The sequence below is a fragment of the Notamacropus eugenii genome, chromosome 3 (genome assembly GCF_028372415.1).
Source record: "Notamacropus eugenii isolate mMacEug1 chromosome 3, mMacEug1.pri_v2, whole genome shotgun sequence".
Taxonomy (NCBI): domain Eukaryota; kingdom Metazoa; phylum Chordata; class Mammalia; order Diprotodontia; family Macropodidae; genus Notamacropus; species Notamacropus eugenii.
Genome location: NC_092874.1, coordinates 207,154,255 through 207,166,181, shown reverse-complemented (window position 1 = coordinate 207,166,181; position 11,927 = coordinate 207,154,255).

Below are 11,927 nucleotides of genomic sequence, written 5' to 3'. Positions count from 1 at the left end.
GAAAAGGTCTCACTTGTACAAAAGTATTTATAGCAGCACTCTTTATGATGGCCAAAAACTGTAAATCAAGGGGATGCTCATCAATTGGGGAATGGCTGAATAAACTGTTGTATGTGAATGTAATGGAATACTATTGTGCCATAAGAAATAATTAACAGGAAGACTTCAGAGAGGCCTGGAAAGCCTTATATGATCTGATGCTGAATGAAAGGAGCAGAACCAGGAGAACTTTGTACACAGCAATAACCACAGTGTGTGAGGATTTTTTCTGGTAGACTTAGAACTTTACTGCAATGCAAGTACTTAAAAAATTCCCAATGATTTTTTAAGGCAAAATGCCTTCCATATCCAGAGAAAGAACTATGGAATTCAATCACAGAATGTAGCAGATCATTATGTTTTGGTTTGTTATATGATTTCTCCCATTCCTTTTAATTCTTCTATGCAACATGACTATGGTGAAAATGTATTTAGTAGGAATGTATATGTAGAACCAATATAAAATTGTATGCTGTCTCAGGGAAGAAGGGGGAAGGATAAGGGGAAGGAGGGGGAGGGAGGGAAAAAAATCCAAGTTATTTGGTACTGATTGGAGAACACTGAAAATAAAAAAAAAAAACCAAACCCAAGTATTATCTTCTCATGTAAGAATGTAAACCATTTAACCCTATGATTTTTCTTTCCTGTTTACCTTTTTATGCATCTCTTAAGTGTTGTACTTGAGAATGAAATTTTCTATTCAGCTCTTGTCTTTTCATCAGGAATGCTTAAAAGTCCTCTATTTCATTAAGTATTCATTTTTTCCCTTGCAGGATTATATTCAGTTTTACTGGGTAGGTGATTCTTGCTTGTAATTCTAGCTTCTTTGTCCTCCAGAATATTATATTCCAAGCCCTCTGATACTTTAATGTAAAAGCAGCTAAATCTTGTGTTATCCTGTGGCACCACAATATTTAAATTGGTTTTGGTTACTTGCAATATTTTCTCCTTAACCTGAGAGTTCTGAAATTTGGCTATAATATTCCTGAGAGTTTTCATTTTGGGATCTCTTCCAGGGAGTGATCAATGGATTCTTTCAATTTCTATTTTTACCCTCTGGTTCTAGAACATTAGGGCAGTTTTCTGGATAATTTCTTGAAAGATTATATCTAGACTCTTTTTAAATATACTTTGTATTTTTTCCCCAATTACATGGTAAAACAATTCTTTTACATTTTTTTGAAGTTTTGAGTTCCAAATTCTATCCCTCCCATTATCCCTTCCTTCCTACTCCTAGAGATAGAAAGCAATCAGAAATAGGTTATACATTTGCAATCACATAAAATATTTCCATATTAGTCATCTGATGCTGGGGATTTTTTTCTTAGACAGTTCATGGATGACTTGTTCAATTTCTCTTTATAAGATTGGGTTATTTATGTATTTTATTTCTTCTGTTAATTTGCGTAATTTGTATTTTTAGAGATCCATTTCATTTAGATTATGAGATTTATTGGCATGTAATTGGACAAAAGAGCTCCTGATAATTGCTTTAACTTCTTCATTGGTGGTGAATTCACCCCTTTCATTTTTGATACTTTCATTTTCCCCTAAGGACTGCTTTGCCTGCATCCCACAAATATATAGGAAATTGAATCAAATTTATAAGAACATGTCATTCCCCAAATGAAAAATGATCAGTTCAGATGAAGTAATCAAAGCCTGGATGTGGATAGCATTTTCCATCATGAGTCTTTTGGAGTTGTATTGGATCATGTGTTACTGAGAAGAGCTAAGTCTATCAAAGTCATTCATCACACAATGTGGCTGCTACTATGTACAGTGTCCTTCTGATTCTTCTCATTTCACTCAGCATCAGTTCATATAAGTCTTTCCAGATTTTTTTGAAGTCTGCCTGCTCATTATTTCTTAGCACAATAGTATTCCATTACATTCATATACCACAAGTTGTTCATTCATTCCCCAGTTGTTGGATATCCCCTCAATTTCCAATTCTTTACCCCCACAAAAGGAACTGCTATAAATATTTTTGTATGTGTGGGTTCTTTTCCCATTTTTATGATCTCTTTGGGATACAGACCTAGAAGTGGTATTGCTGGGTCAAAGGATATGCACAGTTCTATAGCCCTTTGGGCATAGTTCCAAATTGCTCTCCAGAATGGTTAGATCAGTTCACAGCTCCACTAACAATGCAATAGTGTTCCAATTTTCCCACATCTTCTCCAACATTTATCATTTGAGAAAAAATTTTTTAAAATAAGAACAACCCAAGAAAAATAATATTATGAAAAGAAAGTTAACCCACTGGAAAAGGAGATTCAGAATCTTTTTTTTTTATTTAACTTTTAACAATTATTTTCACAATATTTGGGGTTACAAATTTTCTCCCCTTTTATCTCCTCCCCTCCCCAAACCCAAGCATTCTAATTGCCCCTGTGACCAATCTGCTCTCTCTTCTATCATCCCTCTCTGCCTTTGTCTCCGTCTTCTCTTTTGTCCTGTAGGGCCAGATAGCTTTCTTGACCCCTTAACCTGTATTTCTTATTTCCCAGTGGTAAGAACATTACATTTGATCCTAACACTTTGAGTTCCAACTTCTTTAGCTCCCTCCCTCCCCACCCCTTCCCTTTGGAAGGCAAGCAATTCAATATAGGCCAAATCTGTGTAGTTTTGCAAAAGATTTCCATACTAGTTGTGTTGTATAGGACTAATTATATTTCCCTCCATTCTATCCTGACCCCCATTACTTCTATTCTCTTATGATCCTTTCCCTCCCCATGAGTGTCGACCTCGAATTGCATTCTCCTCCCCATGCCCTCCCCTCCATCCTCCCCCCCACCCTGCTTGTGCCCCTGTACCCCACTCTCCTGTATTATGAGATAGGTTTTCCTATCAAAATGAGTGTGCATTTTATTCTTTCCTTTAGTGGAATATGATGAGAGTAGACCTCATGTTTTTCTCTTGCCTCCCCTCTTTATCCCTCCACTAATAAGTCTTTTGCTTGCCTCTTTTATGAGAGATAATTTGCCCCATTCAACTTCTCCCTTTCTCCTCCCAATATTTCTCTCTCACTGCTTGATTTCATTTTTTTTTTAAGATATGATCCCATCCTCTTCAATTCACTCTGTGCACTCTGTCTCTATGTATGTGTGCGTGTGTGCATGTGTGTGTGTGTGTACTCCCACCCAGTACCCAGATACTGAAATGTTTCAAGAGTTACAAATATTGTCTTTCCATGTAGGAATGTAAACAGTTCAACTTTAGTAAGTCCCTTATGACTTCTCTTTGCTGTTCACCTTTTCATGGTTCTCTTCATTCTTGTGTTAGAAAGTCAAATTTTCTTTTCAGCTCTGGTCTTTTCATCAAGAAAATTTGAAAATCCTCTATTTCATTGAAAGACCATTTTTTCTCCTGAAGTATTATACTCAGTTTTGCTGGGTAGGTGATTCTTGGTTTTAGTCCTAGTTCCTTTGACTTCTGGAATATCCTATTCCATTCCCTTCGATCCCTTAATGTAGAGGGTGCTAGATCTTGCGTTATCCTGATTGTATTTCCACAATACTTGAATTGTTTCTTTCTAGCTGCTTGCAATATTTTCTCTTTCACCTGGGAGTTCTGGAATTTGGCCACAATGTTCCTAGGAGCTTCTCTTTTTGGATCTCTTTCATGCGGTGTTCTGCGGATTCCTTGAATATTTATTTTGCCCTCTGGTTCTAGAATCTCAGGGCAGTTTTCCTTGATAATTTCATGGAAGATGATGTCTAGGCTCTTCTCTTGATCATGGTTTTCAGGTAGTCCCAGAATTTTTACATTGTCTCTCCTGATTCTATTTTCCAGGTCAGTTGCTTTTCCAAAAAGATATTTCACATTATCTTCCATTTTTCGAATCTTCACGCTATGTTCTGTGATATCTGTCTTTCTCATAAAGTCCTTAGCGTCCATCTGTACCATTCCAGTTTTGAAAGATCTATTTTCTTCAGTGAGCTTTTGAATCTCCTTTTCCATTTGGCTAATTCTGCTTTTGAAAGCATTCTTCTCCTCATTGGCCTTTTGAACCTCTTTTGCCAATTGAGTTAGGCTAGTTTTCAAGGTGTTAATTTCTTCAACATTTTTTTGGTTCTCCTTTAGCAGGGAGCTGATCTGCCTTTCATGCTTCTCTTTCATCTCTCTCATTTCTCTTCCCAGTTTTTCCTCCACCTCTCCCAACTTGACTTTCAAAATTCTTTTTGAGTTCTTCCATGGCCTGAGCCCATTGGGTGGGCTGGGACACAGAATCCATGATTTCTGTGTCTTTGCCTGATGGTAAGCATTGTTCTTCCTCATCAGAAAGGAAGAGAGGAGGTGTCTTTTCTCCGAGAAAGTACCCTTCAATAGTTTTATTTCTTTTCCCTTTTCTGGGCATTCTCCCCAGCCAGTGGCTTGACCTCTGAATATTCTCCTCACACCCACCTTGCCTCCTGGTCCTCCCAGCCAGCGTTTGGGGACTGAGATTCAAATGCTGCTTCCTGCCTTAGGGCTTTTGGCAGGGGCAGGGCTGCTATTCAGTGTGAGAATTAAGTTCAGATGGTCAGGTCGGGGCAGGGCCGCCTCTCAGGCCCAGTTCCCTCAGAGGGTTTATGCACAGACCTTCCACAATGGATCCAGGCTCCCGCCCGCTTGGGGAGTCTGCAGCCGCCTCTCAGCTTCTATCTCCCGGGGGGGGAGGGGGCCGAGCCATGGGGGCACCCCACTCCCCTCTCGACCCGCCAAAGAGACTCTCTCACCGACCCTCGTCACCTGTGGGTGGGGGGGCTTGTGCTGCCGCTGGAGATCCCGTCCCTAAAGCCTGCTCGGATCTGTACCTCTCGGAGCCGTGGCCGCCGCAGGTCCGGGCTGGGCTCTGCGTCTGCAGCGCAACGGACCTTTTGCGAGAGGTTTGCAGGTCCCTCTGTGGGTGGAGGGACCCTCGTGGCTGCAGGATATCTCGTCCCCATAGCCCGTTCAGATCTTTTCCTCATGGTGTCGCGGCCGCTGCAGGGCTGCACTCAGCTCCCAGTCCCGGCACCCAGTCCACAGCGCGAAGGACCCCCCACGAGAGGTTTGCAGGTCTCTCCGGAACAGAAATCTCCCTCGCTCCAATATTCCGTGGTGTCTGGGTGCAGAATTCACCGTGGGTTGGTCCCCTCTAGCCGTTCTGTGGGTTGTGGGTTCCGAGTTATGTGTATGTGCGTCTTTCTACTCCGCCATCTTGGCTCTGCCCCCGAGATTCAGAATCTTAAGGAAGAAAATGACTCCTTGAAAATTATTACTGGGCAAGGGGAGATGGCAAAGTTATAAGAGACCAAGAAATAGTAAAACAAAATATAAAGAATGAAGACTTGTATGAGTTGATACAAAAGAGAAACTTGAAAAGGTAAACAGGAAAGAGAAGTCATAAGAAACTCATTAAAGTTGAACTGTTTACATTCCTACATGGAAAGATGATATTTGTAACACATGAGACCTTTTTTTTCAATATTAGGATAGTTAGAGAGAATATACATACATATATATTTGTGTATGTGTTTATGTATGTATATGTAGAGTACATATGTGTAGGTGTGTGTGTGAGAGAAAAGAGAGAGAGAGAAAAAGAGAGAGAAAGAGAGAGAGAGAAAATAAGAGAGAGAGAGAGAGGATACAGGGTGAGCTGAATGTGAAGGGAGAATAACTAAAAAATAAAATTTACTATTGAGAGGAATGTACTGAAAGAGAAATGGAGAGGTAGAATGTAGCAAATCATCTTACATAAAAGAGGCAAGAAAGAGCTTTTACAATGAAGAGGAAAAGAGGGGAAGTGAAAGGGAATAGGTGAGCTTTACACTTACAGACTTTGGTTTAAGAAGGGAATAACACACACTCAATTGGGTATGGAAGTCTATTTTACCCTGCAAGAAAGTAGGGAGGAAGGGGATAGGAGAGGGAAGATAACAGAAGGGAAGTAGATAGGGGGAAGGTATAATCAGAAGCAAACACTATTGTGGGGGGACAGGTTAAGAGAGAAAGGAATAAATGGAGGGCAGAACAAGACAGAGGGAAATGTGGTTAGTCTTTCACACAACATGACTGTTATGGAAGTGTTTTGCATGGCTACACATGTGTGACCCATGTCGAATTGCTTGCTTTCTCAATGAGGGTGGGTGGGGAGGGGAGAAGGGAAAGAATATGGAACTCAAAGCTTTAAAAATGAATGTTAAAAATTTTTTTTGCATGCAACTGGGAAATCAGATGTATAGGCAATGGGATATAGAAATCTATCTGGTCCTACAGGAAAATACAGGGGAGGGAGATAGGAGAAGGGGGGGTGATAGAAGGAAGGACAGACTGGAGGAAGGGGTGGATGGGATGGATGGGGTACATGCTGTCCTGGAGTGGGGGTGGGGAAAGTTGGGGAGAAAATTTGGAATTGAAATTCTTGTGGAAGTGAATGTTGAAAACTGAAAAATAAATAAATTATATATATATATTAAACCATTCCCTGGCCATTCCCTGGCTACAGCTTAAACAGTCCTATTCAATAAATGGGCGTTACCTCACCCTAAATCAGTTTTGCTACTTCAGAGACATTGGCCTAAAGGGCCCAAGGTCTCCCAGTGCATCCTGGGTCATCTCCAGTCATCCTGATGTCATCATTTCTCTGATGGCATGGTTTCTTCGGCAACAAAGGATGAACACAATACAAGCCTCTTTTTCTGCTCTGTGAAAGTAGAAGTGTACATTTTTTATTATACATGTCAAACACAGAACAACAAAAATGTAGATTTTTAAAAAAGATTCTAACGCCTTATTATTGGAGAATGAAGAAGGCATCTTAACCTTAGGGATCAAGATGATGAAAAGGCTGACCCAATACATTCAAGGAGGGGTACATAAAAAAGGCGTTTACTTGAGTTGGTATAAAGCTACAAATGTCAAACAAGGTCTAATCACTGTGCCAGTCAGAAGACAGATTCTCTCTGCCTCTGCCTGACCCCCACAAAGGCTCCCTCAAAATCAGAGTACTTTGCCTGGTCAGAAGAGGAATGACCTCTCTTCCTGCTAGCTACTTTTATCCCCAAATGCTGAGTGCTGCATCAGCCTTGGAAGTTGCATAGGTAACAGTCAAAATAAGATCTAGATGACTTCAGTATGTCTATTAAATGTTTTGCAACATTTTTTTTCTGATTTTTTTCCCTCCCCTGTTTTATAATATGTTTTTTTCTTGTTTCTACCTAGTTAATTCCTTACTATGTTCACTTAGGGTATATATCTCACTAAAGCCTACCACACTGTTTATATGTGTTCATCCTTTGTTGCCAAAGAAGACCATGCCATCAGAGAAATGATGATATGACTTGCACTTGACTTTGTTTTGAGTGAGGGAGAGCTGTGCAGGTCACCAGCTTCACTTCTCCTCCAGAGCCATCTGAATCTAGTGACCAGATATTCATCATGATGACTGGAGATGACCCAGGATGAGGCAGTTGGGGTTAAGTGACTTGCCCAGGGTCACATAGCTAGTGAGTGTCAAGTGTCTGAGGTGAGATTTGAACTCAGGGCTTCCTGACTCCTGCAGTGGTGCACCACCTAGCTGCCCACATTGTTTATACAATCAACTGAGAATGTCAAAATTGGGAGATATATGTATTTTTTCTCCATAGATGATTTGGAAATAAATTGGACTACTGTTATTTATTAATTGGACTAATGTTATTAATTAATATTTGTTTTGACGAGTTTTATTGTATATTTTAGTCCATAAGATTATTTATTTTAGGGGCTGGTGCCAAGATGGCAGAGTAGAAAGACACACATATGCTAGCTCTCCCTCCACAGCCCATAAAATACCTGTAAAGAAAAACTCTCAAATGATCCTAGAGCAGCAGAAGCCAGAGAACAACAGAGCAGAGAAGATTTCCAGCCCAGGGTGACCTGAAAGGCCAATGGGAAACGTCTGTCACACCAGATGCAAGGAGCCCAACCCAGCCTTGGCGCGGCTTCACTCTGGGAGGAGGATACGAGCAGGCCTAGTGAGTGGAATCTCCAGTTGAAGTAGCAGTAGTTCCCAGATCCCTCAACCCACAGGTGCCAAAGGTCAGTGACATGGTTTTTTCAGCTGGCCAAGAAGGGAGAAGGGCCTTCCCATAGCTCCAGCCTCAGGCAGTGGCCACAGAGGCCACATCAGGCAGGCAGCAGCAGTTCCCACAGCAGCCCCTACAGCAGCCTGCATTCACTGTTGGGTCATAAAACCCCTGGGGGCACTTAGGAGCTGAATATTACCTCAGCCCTGTGTAGAGGCCCTGAGGGAGCTGGTCTTTGTCTCACACTGAATGGTGGCCCTGCCCCCGCAACTTATCTGAATCTCAGCCCCCAGTGCTAGCTTGGCAGAACAGGAGGCAAGGTGGTTGTGAAGAGGAAACTCTGCTAAGATTCTGGGCACAAAAATTTCTCCCTGCTCCCTGACTAGTGTACATGCTTGATTGTGCCACCTTGGAGGAACTGAGATCTTATAGATCCCCAGAGTATACCCTACTCTTGACAGTGGACCCAAAAGTCAAGTAACTGGTTGGAAAAATGCCCAAAAAAGGGAAAAAAAATAAGACTATGTAAGGTTACTTTCTTGGTGAACGTGTATCTTCTCCCATCCTTTTGGATGAGGAAGAACAATGCTTGCCATCAGGGAAAGACATAAAAGTCAAGGCTTCTGTATCCTAAAATAAATATTCAATGGTCTCAGGCCATGGAAGAGCTCAAAAAGGATTCTGAAAATCAAGTAAGAGAGGTGGAGGAAAAATTGGGAAGAGAAATGAGAGAGATGCAAGAAAATCATGAAAAGCAGATTAACACCTGCTGAAGAAAATAACACCTTTAAATATAGGCTAACTCAATTGAAAAAAGAGGTTCAAAAAGCCAATGAGGAGAAGAATGCTTTAAAAGGCAGAATTAGCCAAATGGAAAAGGAGGTTCAAAAGCTCACTGAAGAAAATAGTTCTTTAAAAATTAAAATGGAACAGATGGAGGCTAATGACTTTATGAGAAACCAAGAAATCACAAAACAAAACCTAAAGAATGAAAAATGATAGATAATGTGAAATATCTCATTGGAAAAACAACTGACCTGGAAAATAGAACCAGGAGAGACAATTTAAAAATTATGGGACTACCTGAAAGCCATGACATCATCTTTCAAGAAATTATCAAGGAAAACTGCCCTGATATTCTAGAACCAGGGGGCAAAATAAATATTGAAAGAATCTACTGATCACCTCCTGAAAGAGATCCAAAAAAAGAAATTCCTAGGAACACTGTGGCCAAATTCCAGAGTTTCCAGGTCAAGGAGAAAATATTGCAAGCAGCTAGAAAGAAACAATTCTAGTATTGTGGAAATACAATCAGGATAACACAAGATCTAGCATCTTCTACATTAAGGGATCAAAGGGCGTGGAATATGATATTCCAGAAGTCAAAGGAACTAGGACTAAATCCAAGAATCACCTACCCAGCAAAACTGAGTATAATACTTCAGGGGAAAAAATGGTCTTTCAATAAAATAGAGGACTTTCAAGCATTCTTGATGAAAAGACCAGAGCTGAAAAGCAAATTTAACTTTCAAACACAAGAATCAAGAGAAGCATGAAAAGCTTGCTGTTCATGGACCTAACTGAAGAAGCTCCTCTCAGTACTTATATTTTGCTGTTTCTCATCTGCTTAGGACAAGAAAACAATGAATCAGAAAGGATGCTGCCCAAGATATACCTTATTGCTGACACTGAGCCTGAGATGGAATCAAATGGAGCCCAAAGCTCAGACTATGATTTCAAGATTATTTATCAGAATCCTCATACAATGTAGTTGAGAAAGCTACAGCCCAAAGAGCTGAAGCAAACTCCCTTGGGCCATTTACCTGACACACAGCAGCGACAGGATTCAAGTACAGGCTTTCCGATTAAGGAAGAGTCTCTTGTCTACTATATCAAGCTACTTTGCTAGCAAAATGTTGATTTTCTCTTTTCTTCAAATTGGGACTCAAAACTATTTGCTGCATTTTCAGTTTTTAACCCTAAATTCAGTTTGCCAATTCTTTCTTTTTCTCTTTTATTGGTTTATGTTCTGAAATGGGACAGCTAGGTGGAGCAGTGGATAGAGGGCCCAGCCTGGTGTCAGTAAAGACTTCTCTTCCTAAGTTCAAAACTGCCCTCGGACACTTACTGACTGTGTGACCCTGGGCAAGTCCTTTCACCCCATTTGCCTGTTTTCTCATCTGTAAAATGATACAGAGAAGGAAATGGCAAATCACTCCAGTATCTTTGCCAAGAAAATCCAAAGACTCAGACAAGATTAAAAAAACTGAACAACAAAAACATTCTTAAGTACATTGTATTTCCTCTGAGAACAGCTGTTACTGTATCTCAGAAATTATCAATTTCTCTCATCAATTGTCACTTTTTCATATAGTTAAAAAAAGATTTTTTTTTAATGGACTGTTTATAATTTTCTTGCATTATAGTTTTTGAGATTACTATATTAATGTTGGGGAAACATATTGGACACAGGGAAATGCTGAATTACGAAGTTATATACAACAGACTCTGCTCTTAGAACTTTGGCTTCTGGGGGATAGGGTGACAAAGTAGAGAGAGGTCCTGGCAATGTACTGTGAACAATCTGAGAAGGGTGAGATCATTTTAAATTTAGAGAGTGGGAATAAGGAAGAGTTTGGCAACTATAAAAGGTGACACCCTAATTATGCCTTTAACCAAGACAAGAATTTAGTCAGACATCCACTTCGGGTATTGGCAAATTCTGTATACCTGTAGTGGCTTGTGCAAAGGTATGGAGACACAAAGGCAGAACAAGAATGGATTAGAGGTTAGACCAGTTTGGCTGTAACATAAAGTATGTTAAGAATAATAGTAGTGGAGTTAGATTGTAGAAGACATTGAACGCCATATTCAGGAGTTAATTCTTTATTTTGTAGGCAATGAACTAAAGGTTTCTGAGTAGAGGATGGGCCTAATAACTAGTTCTCTGTCAAAAATATGTGGGCAGCAGTGTAATGGACATTAAAGACAGAGATTAGTTTGCAAATTAATACAATAGTCTGTCTAGGTCAGGATAATATTTGACAAACTCTATTAAAGAACTCTTTGAGTGTAGACATTGTTTTATTTTTTATTATTTGCATCCCCTGTGCTTAGTACCATGCTTGGCACATAGCAGGGGCTTAATAAATTCCTGTAAATCACAGATTTTAAGCTAGAATCTCAAGTTATGTTTTTTTTTTAATTTTTACAGATTTCATAGGCATAAGAATGGAGGGCATGGGCTACGTGTTTCCATATGGCATAAAGAGTTGGTGTGTAGCAAGGGGACCATGAACCATGATCATTAAAGAAAAAGAGGTGAAAATGAGAGGTGCCATACAATCAGAGGCAAATGTCTACTTTTCAAAAAGGGGAAAAAGGTGGATTCTGTAAACTAAAAACTGATAAAGTTGATGTTAATTCTTGAAAAAAATTAGAATTGAGTGTTTGGGATGGATCATTGAATGGGGTGGCTTGTGAAGGAAGTAGTGATCACAGAGGGCAGCATTAGTTCTTCAAGAACAGGTTATATACCCATTTCTTTTTTTAGACAGTCAACTGACATTTATTAAATACCTTAAAACAATAAAAAATAACAAATCACAATGTATGTAACAATTTATGTAAATAACAATCAAAAACTGTCTTTTTCCTTCATTGTCTGGTGTCAGCAAAATTATCCCTGCAGATTCTGTATTTTCCCATCCATAGATTATAGGTGCCTGCTCCCAAAGACCCCTGGAGTACATCTCTTAAAGTCCCTAGTTTACCTAATTAACATCCTTGACATTCTTTTCCCTTGTTCCTTTTCCGTGTAAGTCCCAGCACCATCCTCACTAGCTTGCA